A 20,516-nucleotide genomic window follows, 5' to 3' on the forward strand; every position below is an offset into this window, starting at 1 on the left:
CTGCCTACAGAATTTATCTCTAGCCATCTGCAAAACCATGTTCATGTTTGCATTGCTATGTAAATAACACTAAAACAAGCATAACCCTCCAACCAAAGTCTGAGGCTTAAACCAAAGAAACAGTTTTCAGGAGATGTAGTGCAGCTTAAATTTTAAGACTCCACTTGAGTTATCTGCTTGTTTCTCTCTCAGCCTCCAAAGACTGAATTTACAGAATATTTACAGGAAAACAAATTGATGAACAAAGAAGGACATAGCCCAGCTTTGGTACAAAGTTGAAAAAGAGATTATACAAATCCAGAATATGACCACTCTAGAGACCATATTACAACTCTTTCCACTTAGATGATCTTTTGTTTTTCAAAACCAGATTTTAACAGTCCTTTAACAATCTCCATTTCCAGAAGAAGAACTCTCTTTCTTTTTTCAGCTACCCAAAGAAATCCTTGGGGATCTTTGGCCTTTAGGGCATAGGACTTTTTTTTTTTTTTTTTTACAATTGGGGGTTTTCACACAGGACACAAGTATTCTTTTCATTTGTAAGTGAAAGCAAGAGGAAGAGACTATATTATTCCAACCACATAAGAATATAGTAGTCCACATGGAATGTTGATGTATGCAGGCATAAGCTACACTGGAATATTGTGACTCTCTTTACATGCTGATGCCTGATATACCATTAACTGTTAGCCTTCCAGCTCAAAAATGCTCAAATACAGCTTTCTCTGGTTCTCTCAGTTCTGCAATATCCTAGCCCAGAACATTGTTGTTAACATTAGTGTTTGGCGGAAGCAATAGACATAGAAATGGTTTCAAGTCATGCCTCAGAGAGGGAAAGTAGTTTGGTCTCAGAGTCTCTGAGCTCAGGGCAGTGCTAAGTGACTTTGTGCTGGTCTTCTCGGGAGTCACTTCTCAGTTTCTTAGCTCAGCTGCAAATCACAAGCTGGCACAGGGATATAGTGAGGCAGAGTGTCAGGATGAGGTGCCCTGGTATGGTGAAGAAAAGCTTGAGAAGTAAACCTGAGACAGGGGCAGCTGCATGTAAAGGAAGGACCCCTTACTTTAGAAGGGGTGAAAAAGGCTTGGAAAGTACTATGAAAAGTAAATGGAGGAAATCAGGACAAACAGAGCTATGATTCATCCAGGAAAAAGGTTTTCTTACTATATATATGTCCAGATCTTGTTTGAAGGGTGGTAGCTTGGTTTCCCTTAGGTTTGCCATTGCATGGTTTGTAATATTTCAGTTGAAATGATGACAGTGCCCAGCTGTCCAAAACGGCTTTGAGTACCTGCAGCTATACACGAGTTGTTACTAGGTTGGGTATTATATGCTGAAAAGCAAGAACTGCTCTTTTGTAAGGGAACTGTACTGTACTGAAATGGAGAACCTTGCCAAAAGCTGCAGTGTTACTCTTTCCACCCATAGGATTTAGCCCTATATTACTTTACTGAGAAATATGTGGGTGGGCATGTGCAGATTGGAGCATAAATCTGAAGTTTATCTCCAGCTCCACCTGAATGCTGTTCCCCTTTGTGCAGGCAGCCAAGCACAAGGTTCAGAATTAAATTAATGGCTAAGCACTCAGAAATCTGCACTGTTCATGTGTTTACATGCTGAGTCTGCCAATGTCTAGAAAGGTGGCCACCAACTATACAATTTTAATGATTGTTGGAAATGTGGATATCTGATGATCTAAGCTTCATCTGCTGTAAATTAAAACTCAGATTTCTTTAAATCAATTGAATTTTCCATTCATGCTGAAAATGAGATATCATATCAAAAGCATAAAAAGCTCAAAAGGTATTAAGTGACCTTTATCACTCTGTCAGATATGATCACCAAATTGATTAATTTCCTTCACCTGATATATGTAGTAACTTCTAAAACAAAATTATATTTACTGGGACATGTCTACAATTCCTTTTCTTGAATACATTAACAACTAATTATCTAAGAGAGGCTTGGAAAATTCTCATTATATAGGTGTCTGTTGTGTCTGATGTGTCACACAATGATTATGGAATGAGACTTTTTTCAAATGTCCTGGGTACACATGGATTGCCCATAACCATTACATTCGACCACAACCTTTTTTCCCTGAGCCCCACAGAATACAGGATTCTCCTTCCTACTCAATGGTAAATGTGCTGCATGGGCTAAAGCAATTATGTGAGATTTTCTTATTTTTTTCCTCATCTAATTGAATTTATTTAACCAGATATTTATCCATGCTAAACTTTGATACACATGTAGTAAACCCTTACTGTATATTTTTATTTAAATTTCTCTGACCTCTAACTTTAGAGCTCAGGATCAGTCATGTTTAGCATCAGATGAGCCAGAATTCTGCTGAGTTGCCAGAGCTCTGCTGAACCTTCTGAAAAACCTGCTGGTTCTTCTCAGCAGGATATCTTCAGGAGTACATGCTGGACTGGACATGTGGATGAAGGCTGGAATCACAAGGGTGCAGTCCAGCAGTTGTCATTACAATTAGTTGGTGGACTCCACGGTGTCCTACCAAAGAAACTGAGTACTGGTTTCTGAAGAGTGACTTCTGGAGTAAAACAGCTGTGCTGAAATATGGAAAGGTAATTATTCTTAATTGTATTCACCAGATGACAGTCATACCAACTCAACTGCATGCATCAGTTGAGGTGGGAATACCTGCCAGAGAATTGCCTGCTTAGTCTCTTTTTTCAAAAGTAAGGATGACTGACTCCATGTCAGACATGCATGAACATCTATGCAAGATTCCCCCTGAATGGGCAAACATCAATATTCCTATGTCAGTGGCCAGAAGCATGGATGGGGCCACGGGACCTGCCAAGAGCTCCCCAGAGAGGTCTCAGGCAGCTTTTTGGGAGAGGCTCTCCATCTTCAGAGTCCAGGCACGGACCAGCTTATCCACCACAGTCTGGTTCTGGGAGAGCTCACAAATGAAGTGCCTGTTCCTCTAGCTCCAGGCACAATATCTACCTATAGCCATACTCTCTCCCATGCAAGCAGACACACCACACTGTTGAAAGGGAATGCCAGCGAGCCTTGATAAGAGGCAGTAACTTTGAGAAGATTGATTGTTTTCTTCCTCAAAGAACTGCTGTTTCCCTATAATTTAGGTTGCAAGACTCTTATTTCTACCTAGACTGATTTTCAAGAAAAGCTTACATGGTGCATAAAATCAAGCCCTAGCTGCCTGATTTATATTTTAAAAATAAAACAGCTAGAGCAAAGCATTTTTTTTTTTTTTTTAGACTGAAGGACTGATTTTTATTCTTACCATTACTTCTATAATATATTAGACTTCTGTAATCGATAGTACATATTTAGAGCTATTGTGAGATAATTCATGTTGTTCTGCAATGTCTGGCCAGGTAAAGGGCAAAGGTTTAATGCAGTCTCATTACACTTGATTTAATAAGGTCAGTCACAACTCCATACAAATTCAGATTAGTATAACTTAATTAAGTGCTTAGAAAATGATCAGCCTAGCATTTTACCATGTTGCAGGCCAATTTGTCCTTTCCTTTCAGAGAACAGGGTAATAAAACTACTTGCATTACTTTCCCGGGTGAAGTGGTACACAATTTTGCCATTGATGCCAAAGGCAAAAAAAGACATCAGTTACAAACCTTAACCCAGCATCCCATCGCGTTGTACTGACCCTTCAAGCTCACAGTCCCCTTCTACATATGAAAGAGAGGCAGTAGGGTTGTAATCACATGCTCAGAAGTGTATTTCAGGCATTGTGGCACAGCCTCTAATTATACTGTCACATGCAATTCTTTCTCACAAACCTCTGGCCTCATTCAGGGTACAGAATGCCCCATGCTCACCTATTAGGTAGTTATTAAGTGCTATATTTTCTTCACTCGACGTGGGTCCCATACCTAATTTACTGTATTCCATTCAAATTTTCCTCTGAAATGTGACTGATAGGAGTCCTCGGAGGTGAGTTTGTGGCTTCAGTGCTCTGGCGAGTTAGTTGCTTCACAAACATCAGTGAATTTATTTGCAGAGCATGTCTGTGAGAGGAGAGGGTGCTTCACAAATAACTTAAATGCTGAGAATGTGACAGTAAAATGTCCACTAATTTAGCTGAAAAGTTTGAAAGGTCTGAATTTTAAGAGGACATGAAAATTATGCATGTGGTGCCTAAAGCCCAGCTCCTCTTTGTGCCAGCTCCAACCAGGACTGCACTGAGCTTTTCAGGTTGGGCTTGGTCCCTCATTTGGCACCCAGAAATGGGGAGCCACACACAGTGGGCACCTTTGACAACAGCTGCTTGATATCCAGCAGGGATGCGTTGGAGGCAAGGACAGCATGCCATTTTCCAAGGTATCTCACTTGCTTTAGGTCTAAGATAATTGTTCTTCTCCCTGCCTCCTTTCTTGTCCTGCAGCCTGTCAGATTCCTCCCTCCTCCAGCAAACAATACAAGTTTGTGCTCTGAGTAAGTCTCTGGACACTGAATATGTCTCACACAAGGGTCATGAGGAGAAAAATAACATTTTGTCACTTAGTTAAAGACTGTATTGTTCTGTCTATGCTTGAGAGACAAATTACACCTCCCAGGCAACTTTAATCCTGATATTTCTCAACTTTAAAAAGCTTGCATTTACTTTGTATTCCAGCACAGCTTCTTGGCATGCATTTCCCTATTTTCTATTAAGATTGAAAGAGACAAAATCCCCAAATTATTGAATCCATGTCTCCTCCTCAGCCACCTTAGTTTTAATTTCTATTCTTCCATCCTTGTAAAATTTGTCCAAATTTTCTGTCTTTGATTCTGCTCTAGCCACCTCTGTCCCCTTTTTTCTGTGGCCCTGAAGGTTTTTTCTTGAATTTAAATGTGTCTGGGCTGAACTGTCAATGGCTGAGTGTGCAGAAGAATTGGCTCTGTGGGCTGGTCTCCAGCACTGGGTCCCAACACATTTTTTGGCTCCTCAGAACTCTGCTCAGCACCTTGTGCAGATGAAACACACAGCTGCTAACACCTGTATCTGCAGTAAGTGCAGTAAGCCCTTGGTTTCTGAGGGCTTGAAAATTGTCCCAAATGGGTGTGTTTATCTTAATGGCAGTAACAATAAAGGGAAAGGAAAGGGAAAAGGAAAAGGAAAGGAAAAGAAATGAAAAACTGGAAATAAATAAATAAATAAATAAAAATCTTTCTTATATTATGAACTGCTAAGCCATCTAAACAAGAGGTCAATAGCTCAAGCTGTCAGTGTATGTTCATATATATAGTTTTACAGGGATAAATACAGACAAGACATTATCAGTGCACAATGAATGAAATGTAATAAAGTCAAATGAACCCATCCATCTATCCTTGCAGATTTTGGAATTTTATACATTAATTTCCATGTTCCTCTTTGACACTGAATTTTTAGAAGAATTAATTCAGAGAAATGGCTCTTAATATAAATTTTAATCATAGCTTTCTCAATAAGTATGTAATTTTTAAAAGAAATAAAATGTGATGAGATCAACATTTTTGATTAAACAAGGAAAATGCTTATAGGCTTCATCCTGATAGAGCCTTGATTCCTTAAGCAACACATTATGAGATGTTAATTAAATGACAGTAACGTGTAACACAGCTCCCGTTTTTAATTTATTCAGGCTTCATATTTTTCCACACTGAAGGGATATTCTCACCTTAAGAGCAGAGCAGCCCTGTGAGTGGCAGAGCTGATGAAACATGGTTTCCTCTAAGCTTTGTGGCTGGGGGCTGAGCTCAGCCTTGCAGATCACTGAGGGTCCATGGGGAATGCTCACCTGCTTTAGCTTCCCCCATGTGGGGCACTACCAGCAGATTTGGGATTTGCTTAGAAAGTGCTAAGGATGCTTTGTCTCTGCTGTTTGGGCAGTTGTGCTTGTTTAGGGATTCTGGATGCCCAGAACAATGCCAGAGCTCACCGAATGGGTGCAAGATACATACAGCATGTACAGAAGGTCTGACCTGATCTGGACACAGGGATGCACTGGATATTTGGGTTATTTAACACACTGACATTGTGGAACAGTAGAACACATCTATTCTACTGGATGGAAATGCAGCACAAACCAACAATCCCCATCCAGTCCCTGGTGGTGTTCATCCCATATTTTTTTTGTCTGGGTTTTCCTGCACAGCACATTCCTCCACCACCTGACCTTCAGCCCAGTCTGCATCCCTCCCTGTGTGGTCTCACCTTTGCTCTCTCCACTGTCCCTGAGCCATTAGAATTTGCTTTCTGCTCATTTTGAGGTATTCAGACTGCTAAACACCTGAACCCTATTCATTTTAGTACTGGTGATACAGCAAGCAAGCCTCATAAGTCCAGTCTCCTACTAGAGGCACTATGATTCAGCGTCCTTTGCTAAGAGGGTGAACCCTCCATTTAACTCAGGTCAATGAGACCTTATTGCAGATATAATACCTGCTGCTGAATATTGTGGAAAGTCATCACAAACAGCCATGTTGATGTACAGTGCCACTCATCGTTCCTGTTGCAGCAGGGACCCAAGCAGAAATAGGTCTCTGAGCACATCTCACATAGATTGTGGAGCTCCATCTGGTTGGCTGGTTCTTAGGGGAAGAAAAAAATAAGCTTTTGTGTGGCTGCAAAACCAAACATCCTTGCTGTCCCCCACAGGGCAAACACCAAGAAAGGCAATTGTCATGCCTGAAATGACTTCTAGAGTGATTTTAGAAACTAAATTTATTTTGTAGATTTGAGGTTAATATTTAAGGGAACATTACATCAATCAGTTTCATGAACTACAGACCTACTTACATTTCATGTTGAAGTTATCCTTTTAGAAGTGGGGCCCACCACAGGGAACAGCGTTGAGGCAAGTGTTTTTAAAAGGAGCTGAACACAACACGAAAATGAGAGCACACTGCTTAAACAGATCAAGTGATATGTTCCATGCAGTGAAATACAGTTTCAGTGCTATGTTGAACAGAAATCAAAACAGAAACTGAAATCAAATCCTTGGTTGTTCTGTGGCCATTTAAAAGAAATGTTCTTTTCTTGGAAGCAGTGCCACGTATTAGGTTGGTTGTTAATCTAAATTTAAATGTCCTTAATTATGCTAATTTTCTTTCCTGGCAGATAATTAAAAAGAAGATTTTTAATGAGTTAGATGTCTTAAGATCCTAGAGAGAAGGAAATAAAGAAAGAGAGAGAGGCTGGTGGAAAAGCTAAATAAAACAAAACTCAGACCTAAGATGCATTCAATCCCACATTCCCCCTGTCATTTAGTAGGCAGCTTAATTTCCTTGTGTTGTAATTTGACAACATTTCCTGACTATGTGCATCCACTGCCATTTACTTTTTCCTTTTGACTATGAGCTATTTGGGCCAGAGACCATCTTTTTGCTCTGTGCTTAGAACAAAGGAGTCCTGGGGTAGAGCCTGCACATCAGTACCATAAAGGAGAAATAATGCCAGAGGAGGCTTGTTCCTGCAGAAGAAATCCTGACCCACTTTGGGAGTGATCACTTTATACAGTACTTCTATCCTTCCTCACAACTGTTGTTTTTAAAAGACTTGGTCTCTGACCTATTTTCACACTGATTTCTGTGCTAGTGAGGCTTTTATCCTTTAAGTTGTTGGATACTTGTTTATGTAAATACAGCACAAGTTTTGCTAACCAAACAAGATTCAATATTTTTGTTGGCAGGAGACAGCTTTGTGTTAGAAATGAAGGTGCATGTAATAGAAACATCAACTTAATTTTAAGTCCAGTATACCTTTCTGCATTTTTCTTGCAGCTGGGATTGAGCTGGAGACACTGAAGCCAAGAAAAAATGTATTTAAAGCCTGGGGAATAGCAAATGGACATGAGAAAACAGCCTCCCATAGAGTCTCTAAGCCACGAACAGTTTGAGCAGAATATTGAATCACGGGCACAAATGGAGGAGATAATTTAGGGCAGAAATTTGGGTCATAGGTTTGCTTCACCCAGTTCTGGAGAGAACATTCAGAAATCTCCAGTAAAACCATTGAAACCACTGGAACAAGCCACCCCGAGAGACAGACACGTGCCTTCTCAGCCCAGTTCTCTGCTCGTGGATAATCCTCCTGGCAAAAGCTGTCACCTCAACAGGTGCTGGTGGCCCCCGCTGTCTGCTTCATTAAGGGGCCAAGGACTGTGTGATTATGGAAGCTAAACCCTTGCTGATCCCAAGGTGAAGTTCAACTGGAAGGGCGGCCAGCGGAAGAGGCATCCCTATTGTGCTGGCTCCCTGGGCTCCCTCCAGCAGCACGGTTAGCCCAGCACGGTGCACAGTGCTAATCCCTAATTCAGCAAAACCCCACAGCCCCTGCTTCACTCCCCAGCTTGGCTGTGTGAGGGCAGGCTTTGAGCAGAGGGAGAGTGAAAGGAAAGGTAAATCTGCAAGAGATATCGATTTTTTTTTTTTTGTCAGAAGTAATTGTTGGACGCTGAATTTCCTGCATGTAAACAAATTCTTTGCTTATACAACCACTTGCTAATAAGCTCATTGTGTACACATGCATATGTACATATATACGTGCACACACACATATACATATTGCCTCCCTATAAATAAATTACATGTAAGTTGCTCAAAGATATGCTTAGATTCAAGTTTTCTGCAGGTTAGGCTAGCCATAAATTAAAAGGACCACTAAATAAATAAAAAATTGGCTTTGTTCCGTTGTATCTCCAGCAGGGATATGACTGTTCATTATGAATAGGGGCTGAAGGCTTCACTGCTCAGTAGTTTATAAATACTAATGAGTGACATATTGAGAAAAATTGTACCTACAAAAGCAAAGTCTTCTGCCATGCAAATCAGGCCCCAATTCCCCACAGATAAGGATCTTTTTGATGGAACACATGCAAAATCTACAGCTCTTAATTCTTTCATTAGTATTCCAGGCAGACGATTGCCAAATAACAGGGAAAACTGTCTGAATTGCTGTGTCTGAAACCTAATATTGATTTGTTTAATAGTGTCAGGAAGTCAAAATTCACAAATCTCCTGTCGATTGTTTATGAGGCAGTTAGCACAGAATTGGATGCCCCTGCTTAATTAATAACTCATTACTGAAATTTGATTATATGCTTGAATGGTTTAAATGGGCTCTAATTCAGTATCTGCAAAGCAGTGTTGCAACAAAGTAAAATGGATCTAAAAGCTTGTTTTTTAACACTATTGCTGTCTCTATTTCATGATCTCTATTGGTGGAGAATATGTTGACTTAGTTGCTAGGGCAGACCTCTTAGCACATTAATAATTGACACAGAAATATGTTGTTCTAATGATGTTATGAACTGAATCCCAGATAAATCAGAAGAATACTTTAGGAGAAATGACAGTGATTTGAAAAAAAAAGGGACTTGTATTTTTTTTTTCTTTAACATGCACTTAGTTTATCAACAGAAGACGAAACTATGAGAACAAAGATATTTCTAATACAGGCCTTTTTTCAGAAACATTTTAGGCACTTGTTTTGGTATGTCCATGGGGGCTGAGCTCCTCAGTTACTTAAATGCTTTTGAAACTCTTATCCACCATATTTTACGCTGCTCATGACAGTTTTTCATCCCTGGTACTATCTAGATACTGGGTAATCAGGATGTTTGGTTTTGGCAACACTTGGGAATCTCCAAGTCTCATTAGCTATTAAAAAGATGATAATTTTACTACAAGAATGAAAGTCATTTTGTTGTTCATTTGCTGTTAACTTATATGTTAAAAAGAAAATCAGCACACAGGTACACCGTTTGCTGTAAGAAACCCTCAAAAAAGTCCTTAAATACATTACTGAATGATGATCTTGGGGATTCAGTCAAGAAGCAGAAGCTGTAATCCCCTGGCTAGGCAATGCTTTGTGTGTGGCGCCTTTCTCCCTGTTCCTGGTGTTACCTTCAGTCCATGTCATGGTCACTGACAGACCTTTGGTGCTCAGGGTCTCATGTACATTCTTCACAGATGACACACCATGGGATTATTGGGTCTGCAGGGGATTTCCTTGCTTGTGAAACGAATTCCACTGGATTCCACTGAGTTTCTGCCGAAGACAGCGCTCGCTCCCTGCAGGATGAGCGCATGCTGTAGAGCTTCAGGGTGACTAATGCATGTCATGAATAATGATTAGCAAATAGCTGAACATGGAGAGTTTGCAGGCAACCCGTTGTCTGACTGTTATGTGACCATACTCTTTTACCAAGTCCAAGGAACTTGTTTAACCAAACAAAACCAGTAAAAAATTAATAATTAATGAGATTCTAGCAGATATGTTCAACTAGTTCCAAGAGCAGAAATCAGTGAAATGTTCTGGAAGAAGCTGTTCTCATGAGACTTGCAGGTGTGGTTTGCCTTAATGGAAAGGTTTGCATAAGTGGGGTGGTTTTAGAAGTGGAACACTGAGCTGGTCAAAATGGACCCTGGAATCAACTACTTGACCCACAGTAGTAATAAAGGGCATCATTTCTCTGAAGTCTGTGAAGCTGAGGATTTCAGCTGAGACTCTCAAAGGAATTTAATCCTTCAGTCAATAAAATATATTCCTCTAAATACCCCCAAGGAACTGGACCTTGGGCCAGTGGATCCATATGCTGTGTTAACACCTGTGCAGGATAAGCATTTTGGGATACTTCTATAAGGAAAAACCTTCAACAGACTTGCAAACTGTTGCAGCTGGACTGAGTATCTCTCAGAACAATAAGCAGGCCCGCTTGTTGGGCAAATATGAATGTCTTATATATATTATATATATGTAGATACAAAAATACAAACTAAGTGGCAATTCTAATTAAAATAGACCTCACTGATGCAAATAAGTTAAAAGATCATTGAATGCGTTAAGTGAATGTTAATGCTTGTCCACTTTGAGGGCAAAAAAAGACAGCCAATGACTGCAAGCTTGCTTAGAAATACATAATCTTGTGCAAAATATACCCAGTGAGGTGCCTGCCTAGGTATGGTGTGGGCAGTGCTGGGTATGTGTTCAGTGACTGACCTCCTAAGTATAAAATGCATTTACACTTTGTGACAAACCCTCACGTGTCCATCTCTGAAAATGCAAATTACACTGTGTCCTATATTACAGAATTGTAAAATATTTATTAAGGTATTCTTCTGTCACAGACTTTCCTGTGTGTCTTGAGTGGGCTGGGAAAAGCACTTCTGATTTAGATGTTTGGAAAATGTATAAATCCATGCAGATTTAGCAAACATCCTTCAGAAAAGCAGGCAGTAATTCTGATTTTTTTCCATGTGGTCCTTTAAGCTTTGGGAATGGGGAATGCTGCAGAGTTAACCTCTGGCAGTCCTTCCTAGAGCACTGTACTCAGATCCTGACCAGCTTTCTTGCAGCAAGATGCTGCTGATATTTCAGGTTATCTGAGTCCTTTGAAATCTCTTGTGTATTTTATAGACCCCTTCAGCACTGAAGAAACATTTTTTTTTTTCCAGTTTTGTTTAAAGCATCATTATGCTGGTCATATTTTAGATCTTTAAAAAAGGCTCACACTTTTTCACCTCTCTGAGACAGGTTTTAGTGACATCCCACATAGACATTTCTCATATGAATTTTTGATAACTAGAACAGCATTATAATTGTTTAGCATGTAGATTGCTTAAGCCCTTTAAGATGAAGATTATTTTACATTTCCACTCTTGTATAACAGAGCATATTATCAGTACTAAACTGTGAAATAGTTATTAATGATAACTAACAATAAGTAATGCCATTAGGAGTTCATTTCTCAAGCAAAAAGGAATTGCTTTACATTTTCATGCATGCAGACAATAACAGTTTTGTAGTTCACAGGTTTGCTAACTTTTTCCAGTGATGGCTAACTTTTACAATTAATTTGAGTTAAATAATTAAGCCTAGGCAACTAAGAACATTTTTGAACCTTCATTAAAGACAAAAAACACCTTTTAAACAATGTTTTAACTTGTGCTAAACAGCCGTCTTAGGAAGAATGCCGGTTTCTTTCTGCTGTGGGCCGATTTGTCAAAGTGCTATTAAGAATTTTTAGTTATAAAAAAAAATGGAGTGAACCTTTATTTTTTTTCTCTAATTTATTACGCTTGATTACGCAGCTGGAATGGGAAGGTAGCTGCTGTTTGTAGTTAAATAACTCCTCACAATTTCTTAAAGAAATGATCTTCAAAGCTTTAATGGGTCAGTGGCTCAAGTACAAAGGAAAGATTGATTTTCATACTCCCACTCTTTGTTCCCAAAGTTTAAAACAGACACGTTCTGGTAAATTAGTTTGTCTATGTTATTAATGGAAGAACTTATTAAACTCCCATAAATACATGGTGGTATCTTACTTAAAACACAGAATGCATTTGCTTTGAAAAAAATACATGTCTAAAAGTAAACAGGGGTGTAATATTTTTATTTGATTTCAGAAATGCCTCAAAAGGCAGAAAGCTGGAGAACTGGGGGTTTGCAAAATATATTAGGTATGCATAATGATGAATGGTACAAAGAGCGTAGGCTTGAGTCGATAGAAAATATGTTATTTGTGTTTAATGAAAAGCATTCACGTACTGGGTAAGTGGCAATGCTGTGGGGAGAACGACTACTTTAAGCAAGAAATATTGTCTGGGTGAAATACTTCTTTTATGCAGGGCTCATGTGCACGTTTCTTGACTGAGCCGAGGGAGGTTTCTTTGCTAGTGCAGAAGTGATCCTGGGGTCAGGGCACACTTCAATATTGGCAGAAAAAAGAGTTGCTGGGAGAAAGTTTATTCAGCTCCACGCAGGGAGCAGCATTGTTGTTACACGAGGGGGGGTGAGGGGGCTCCTCGGCTGAGGTGAATTGCCAGAGCCCCTCTGCAGCAGCTGAGGGTCTGCTCCAGGTCCGTGTCTTCTCCTACACAAGCGGAGACACTTCTGATATATTCTCATGGCCTCTGAGGTCACCTGTTTTCCCCAATGATCTGCCTGTCTGCAGAAGGATGTCTTGCCACACTTAATTACCTTCTCTTTCTCTCATCCCAAGGCGAGTATTTAGAATAACCCCCACTACCTCAACCATTTACAGGGAAGGACAGGCCCTCGGAAATGTTCCTGGTTGACCCCATCAACAGCTATAGGGGTGGGCGCTGGTTAACCAGAACTTCCCCACCAAGGCTGTTATCAGTGGTAACCCATCCTCTGAAGCTGAGCTGGGTTTGGGAGGTAGTGGGTGAGGGCAGAGTCTGGCCCACATCAGAGCCCAGGGGTAAGAACCACCCTGCCCCAGAACATCTCTACCTGAACACTCAATGAGAGAAGGGCTGACGTGACTTTTTCCGTCCCAGTCAGCTGTTTCCTTCAAACGTAAAAGCTTCACAGAAGTGATTTACACAGCCACTGTGAAATATCAGATTGGAGCATTCCTAGAAAGTCTTTCATGCTCGGAGGTAGAAAGGTTAAAATTTTAAAAACTGGTCAAAATATTTGAATCTCCTACACCCTGTCTACATGCTCCTTCCTCTCTCTTTGCATTTGTAGCAAATTTCCAATGTTCTGAATTGGTTCTGGAAAAGAAATGAAAACAAGACTCCCTCTATTTTAGTAGGATAATCTGTGGTTCTCTTGGTGTGATTGGTCCCAGTGAGATGGTTCTTTCAGAGACACAGCAGTTTCTCACCATCACCTCTCTGGTAAGCTGTCATTACCAGAAAGGGCTTGAGAGGGGGATTTTGCCCTGAAGTAAGAATAATGAAATAAATGAAATGTATATGTGCTCTATGGCAGCTCAAATGAGAGCATGAACCATGTTCTCTCTCTATTTCTTGTCACGTTGGAGCTTAGAGTACTCATCAAACCACTTTTTCTGCTGCATGCTTATATCTGTTCTTTGTAAAGCACTCCCTACAGGAAAACACATCCTGTGTTCCAGGGATTGAGTGTCTCATTGTTTTCCAGCACATTAAAGCTGAAAGCGATTGCATTTCTTTGCAACCAATAATTGGAAGATTGATACAGAAGCTTTCTCCTTTTGGAGCTAGGTTTCTTCATACTCCAAGCCTCCACTTATTTATTCATGACTAGCTTTATATTAGTTTCTTTTTCTTTAAACATTGTTGTCTATTTCATCCTGTAGTGGTGTAGGCAACAATACCTTCAACCTCATATTTTCTAAAGCTGGGCAAGGAAAAAATTGTCATCTTCTCTCATGCAGGGAAGCATCTTTGAAACCCATCCCTGGCCCATTCCATCTTGAATTGATGTTTCTTAGGCAAGGAGACCTGATGGCTCTACCTTTGATATCTGTCCATCTATTACATATTGTTTGTTACTTGGGTGAGAATGAATCTTGGTTGGGTAAGGGGACTATGAGAGCACAGGTGAGTAGGCCACTGAAAATACTACCCTCTTGAGTTAGTTTTAGCAATAGGTCTGAACAACACCTCATGGACTTTGACAGGACAGGATACACGCTTCAAATTAATCTTTAGGACGTTTCAAAAACACAGATCTTCACATCAGTGGGCTTGAGGGATCTGAAATCTGATCTCTGTCTGGGCTCATTTCTAGTTAACATGAATTATACCAAGAGCTATACTACCTTTATAATGAGGAAGGGAAAACAACATGGAAAAACTGTTGGCTGCAAATACCACAAAAAAAATCTAAAATGATAGGAGCTGCCTGCACTAATAGTACTGAAATATATGCACAAATCCAGCATTTTACTGCAAAACATGTGCAACTAAAAACATTTCATTGCTGCTTGTTAGGACAGTAAGAAACAGAAATTTGCAAGCATAGTTATCAAGCAATCTTTCACCATACTATTGACTGCAGAAACTTGTAAATGGAGATTGGAGTTCATGTCATTGCACACAATCATGTGATAGCAAGCAAACTCCTACGTCTGCTCAGGCTGGGGAGGACCATGCTACTTTCCGAAGGAATGATGACAAGATACTTCATGCCATTCAGCTCATCAGAACTTCCCATTGAAGTGAATCTATTGAATTTTTTTGATGAAGACATGACAAAAAGGTGTCTCTTTCATGCCCTAACACATACCTAGAACAGCGCATGAACACCTTCTGCTTCTTTTAGCTCCATGGACAACACCAGTACATCACACATGTGAGTGCAGAGCTGCAGTGTGGCATGTTTGTGTGCAGTTGTATGAGCAACCCCCTGCAGGTGCTCAGCAGAAGCAAAGAGAGCTGGGTTAAGTGTTATATGAGATTTCCTGACTAGTGATTACATTGGCTCCAGCCTGTGTACTGAAATCAGGTGGCCCCATCTTCAGGTGGTCTTCTCAGGCAGAATATCCTGATTTTTGAGCACTCAGTATCACTGAAGCAAGGGAGGGTAATGACAAGCTCAGAAGGGCAATATGTGGAGGAAGTCAGTGACCAGTCTGCTCTTCCAGCACCTTCACCTTCCAGGGGCTTTTTTCCAGCTGCCCAGTGCAGGAGTGCCCCACCACGCCTCCTCCCCTCACCACTCAGCCCCTCTCCCACTCCGCTGAGCCGGGGCAGTGTTTTGCCAGGGAGCTGTCTGTTTTGTTTCACTGACCATTTGCAGCATCTGCTTTGTCTCTGCTAATTTTTGCACACAGGGTGCAAGCAGCTTCAGGGGGTGCAGGCACTGGGGCTCTCCCAGGAAAACCCATGCAGGACGGGAATCAGGAGAGCTTCTTTCCCTTCTGCTCCCATGATTTTAGCTGTAAAGTGAGAGCCTGTTGCCTGGTTCTAGCATTCACAGCACTGTGCTTTTCTGCATGGGCACTGTCTGAAGGAGCTGTGGGTAGATGGAAAAGAAGAGGAAAATCTTTCTGGAGCATTTTCGCCTTTTTACCAACAGAGGGATTTGAGAGCCTTTCTTCATCTGCAGTCTCTGGCAATGTTGTATTTGTAGGAGACGAAGGATGTGTGTGTACAGTAAAAATGGCCCTGTGGATGCTGTGTCGTGTTCAGCCAATGGTTTTACATATGGCACATTTTCCAGAAGACACTCACTGAAACGCAGGCTACAAAATCCCTTCCAAGGCATCAGAGAGATGGGTCTGCTGCTGAGATGGAACAATCATCTGCTTAACAGCTCAGAGCTGCACGCACGCCAGTTTGGGTCAGGAAGTCAAAAATAACACAACTCCAGATTGAATTTAAATTGTGTGGGGCTTATAAGTAAGCAGAATATTATTATGATGCCTGGGTTAATATTTTTCCTCTTTTGTAGAGCACTGTGGGATCATTAATGTACATAAGTGGTTAGGCAGGCGTTGGTTTTATATCTCATCTGTAAGGAAAAGCTTCCAAAAAGGCATTGGCTTTTAACCGCGGGCTCTGCAGAGAGATAAGAGTGCTGGTCATGGACTCCCCAGCCCTGCTCTTATATCACGGGAGGTTTCCCCTGATGACTGCACAGCCCAGGCTTTTCCACCCCACGTTCCTCATCTCACCCACCCTCATGCTCACTTCTAATCCGTTCGTTTCTCCTCAGGTCTGTTTATTGTCTCCCAAGTATTTAAAAAAGGCAATAATCACCCAGCTTTCTCACTGTCTTTCCTCCGTGCTGGAGCAATAGCTTTATTAACGCCGGAGCTGCAAGGCTCCGTGCGCACGTGTGCTTGTGAGCACGCCTATGCATGTGTGCGCAGCTCTGGCAAGATTACAGCTGGAGATGGGCTGACTACAGGCTACATCCTATTTAGGCTTCTGCAAAGATTAAAAAGAGAAATCTCGCTTTTGTCTTTGAAGCACGAATGGCTGCTGAGCTTTCAGCAGTCTGCAAACTGCAGCAATTCCTCTGAAAAATAACAGCAACTTTTAAATTAATGATTTACTGTTAAAACAAGGGATAAGGAAAATAACGTCGCTATCTCCACTCCCTTCTCCTCCTTCATCCAGCTGAACTGTACATGGATATTGGATCCCTTTTGTTGGCAGAAATTCTAGTAATCTCTAAAGGACGTGCTTTTTCTGCCTTCTCAGGCTACCTCACTGAAGAGAATTCCAAAGATTTCTGGAAAAGCTTTTTAATGCAGGCAGCAGAGCTCCCCCCTCATGCCCCTTCCCCCCAGTATCATTATAATTTACAAGATTTGTATGACCATGTAACTACTTTGTGATTACATGGAAAATACCTTCCAAATACGCAATAATCGCAAGTTAATGCAGATTACTTAGTAAATACATTTGAAGTAAGAAAATAGTTCAAAGATTAATTATCCCATAACTTGCAGTATTTAAATTATTTTCTCCCAAATGTACAAATATATTTGTACTGACTTCAAGGCTGGCGGGGAAGGGGTTATGATGGTTCTGATCTGAGGGGAAAAAATGAAATTTGACAGGCATGGATTATTTAAAGCATGCAGATGTGAGCCATATAACCGTTACACTTTGATGCAAATCATAGAGGAAAGCAGAGGAGGGATGGCCTGTACAGAGAAGTAGTGGACAAAGTTAGGATTTCCTGCCATTGACTCGAAATTTAAACAAATAATCATTTAATGGCAGTGCAGCATTACATTCCTTGTTGCATGCATTAATGTCAGCATCTGGGAACAACATTTTGACAATTCTATTAAAATGCTTCACCATTCCCTATCTAACACCTGTTAGCTCTAATTTTCTTTCCTGAGACGTACATCAGTAGACAGTGTAGATTCCAAATCATTTATCACTTTTAAAGTGTTTCCATATGAGCTTTTTGGGGGGCTTATCTTGGCCTTTGGAAAACCTTTTCTGAATGTATTAAAATTCAGTACTTAGAGGGGGAAAAAAGTGTAGACATCAATGTTTCATAGTATTCATGTCTGGTAATTATTAGCCTAAATTATGGCTCGCACATGACTTGACAAAGTGGACCATGCATTTAAAAACGCTGCTCGATAGACATGCACTACTCAATATGTTCTACGTTATTGAGATGTCAGTCAGTAATCATAAAGCAAACACCCCTCACTGAAAGGACCCTGCTAAGAGGGCTATGAGGCCTGGGGGACTACCTAAAAATGTCAGAAATGCTACAGTCTAAATGAATGACATCAGCAAGAGAACATGTGTTTAAAAACACGTGCAATTAGCTAATGCAATAAAATGCAAATCCTGGAACAGAGCGGTCCTGAAGAGCCCTACCTGGTAAGAAGCGCCTGAAAGCAAAATGGACCAAAACCTTCTGCTCTGGAGAGCTAGAAAATGTTCACGGATCTCTGAGAAAATATGGGAAATGTGAAAAATTATTGTGTTGAGGTTTTTATAGCCGTGCGCTGTGGAAAGAGCAAGAAATGCGTTATATTCTTTATCTGCAAGTACATAATAGGCTTGCTTATCATTATGTGTGTTAAATCATTCCCTGTGTTGCTCCTATCATGCAAAACAAGGTGCACTGTGAATTAATGCACTGTTTGTAATCTCTCACCTTTTACAATGCTGACCATAAGTTAATCAGCTTGCTCAGAGATGAGTGTTATGTACAGTATTTTAGAAGTATTTGCCTTTGCAATGCAATATCCTTACACAAGAGATAAGGCCTAACCTCCTCCCACTAAGGTATCTGGGCATTTTGCTGGTGGTTTGGGTGGGTAAAATATCAGGTCCATGAGGCATTATCTACACCGAGGGCCCTGCTGCGATTGTGCAGTGTGATGTGGTGGAGAATAACTCCACCAAGATTTTGCTTAAGCCTGAGCTGATTTTTTGCTTTATTTATTATTATTTTTCTTAATAAAAATTTTGTTTTTATTGCCCAAATCTGAAATTTGTGCATGAGTCAACCACTAAAAACTTTGGCTATCTTCTGAGCCAGCTGAAAAACTGGACATCATCTCCGTGCATTTTTTTAAGGGCACGTGCATCCAAGCAAATAGCACAAAACAAATCCCACAAACCAGCTGGTGAGCAGTATAAATGTATAAATCTGTGGACAGTTTAAAAATGTCCATCAGCACACAGATACACACCTTTAATTTCACACGTCTGCTGTTTACTAAATAACATTTCAGCACAGTTTTCATCTTATAAGGAAAGTGTTTGAAACTTGGAATAAGTGCACTTAATTAAAGGAAGGCTGTGAAAATGTGCACTAATCTGATATGACTAATAGCAAAGTGCATGAAATTGCTAATTAGAATTTCATTAAAGGTGCTGCTTTATCAGACTGCGAATATCACAACCTTTAAAATTCTTTCAGGAAAGCTTAATTCCTTTTCAAACAGAAATATTCTTTAAAGACATTTGATTTGTTCTGAAGGAATTTGTAGCTTAGGCTGAAAAAAAAATGTTGCCAATATTCCACGGGAGTAATATTTGAATAAAAATATGTATCAGGTAATTTCTTTCATCAGTCAGATGAATAATTTTTTAGGGGGAAAATATTATTGTTCAAATAATGCAATCAGCTAAGAAAAATAAAGTTTAATCTTTAGATTATTTCAAACGTGATTTGTTTTTATGCTTATACTGTAATATTTGATATACGTTTGCTTTAAAAGAGGAAAGAAATAAAAAGCTTGCTTCAAAAGTGATGTATGAACAATAAAAAATATGACTATAAATGCAGTTTTATAAAAAGATATAAGGTTTTGTATATCCAGAAAGAGGAAATTAATTGTCCATGTTGATTTAAAAAAAAATGCATCCAAAGCTAATATTCCTTGTGAAGCATCTTTTAACATTTTAACATCTTTAAACAGAAATAATAATAAAAGAATAAAATCTGTATTTTTAAAGTATTGGAAGAAAATCCAAACTTTGCACAAATGCCTGTTTATCTATATTTGGCTAAAATATTGTTTCATTTTCATTTTACCTTCTTTTTTACCCACTGTTAAGTCTTAAAGCTTTTTTTTTTCTTTTTCTTTTTTTTCTTTTTTCTTTTTTTTTTTTTTTTCCCCTTGCCTCTCTTGTTTGACAAAGGACTTTCTGTCATCGGATTTGTTGTTAATTTTGGAAACACACTCTGCTGTTTGTGATGTTGCCTGCAGCCCAGCCTCTGCTCTCCCCAGCCACCCGTTCTGTCAGCCACCCGCTCTGTCCACATCCATCTCCGCAGCGGGCGGCAAAGCCCCCTGCTCCCAGAACCAGTTGTGCTGGCCGAGGAGTTGCTCATGGCCAAATCTGAGGAACCCCAGGGAAACGCCGTTCTCCAGGGCCTGCTGCTAAACCTCTCTCATCCAGGCTAGGTCCGTGGGCTGGCAGAGGACTTTCAATCAGGGCCACGGTGAATTCCCACTCGCAGATCGTGCTCGCGACAAAATTCTCATTTGCTCGGGTGTCAAATCCTGCTACGCTCTGTGCTGCAATTTTTGGCCTGCTTAGCAGTCAGCAGTTTTGCTTGCATAAGCAGAGCAGGGCTGGGACTTCAGTACCTTTGCTTCTTTTGAATAGCAATGCTTGATCAAACAATGTAAGTTCACCAGCATAGGTAACTAATATTGAGCTTTTGGTGATTGAAGCAGCTGACGTTCGTGGGTAGTGAAAAATATCCATCCTGGCTCCACATTTGTGGACTGCAATTATTGTTATTAATACTAGGAAAAAAAAAAAAAAAAAAGTACTTTTGCTGGAATTAAGTATT

The 20,516-nt window shown here is 40.2% G+C and overlaps 1 long non-coding RNA gene across 1 annotated transcript; it reads right to left on the bottom strand.

The window, feature by feature from the left end:
* Nucleotides 1-12,354: 12,354 nt before the first annotated feature.
* LOC116491170 lies at nucleotides 12,355-18,148 on the bottom strand. Its single transcript, XR_004253464.1, has 2 exons — nucleotides 18,077-18,148; nucleotides 12,355-16,279 (listed from the first exon to the last, which is right to left on the bottom strand). It is a non-coding gene; the product is annotated as an uncharacterized LOC116491170 (long non-coding RNA).
* Nucleotides 18,149-20,516: the final 2,368 nt, after the last annotated feature.

The sequence above is a fragment of the Aythya fuligula genome, chromosome 7 (assembly GCF_009819795.1).
Source record: "Aythya fuligula isolate bAytFul2 chromosome 7, bAytFul2.pri, whole genome shotgun sequence".
Taxonomy (NCBI): Eukaryota; Metazoa; Chordata; class Aves; order Anseriformes; family Anatidae; genus Aythya; species Aythya fuligula.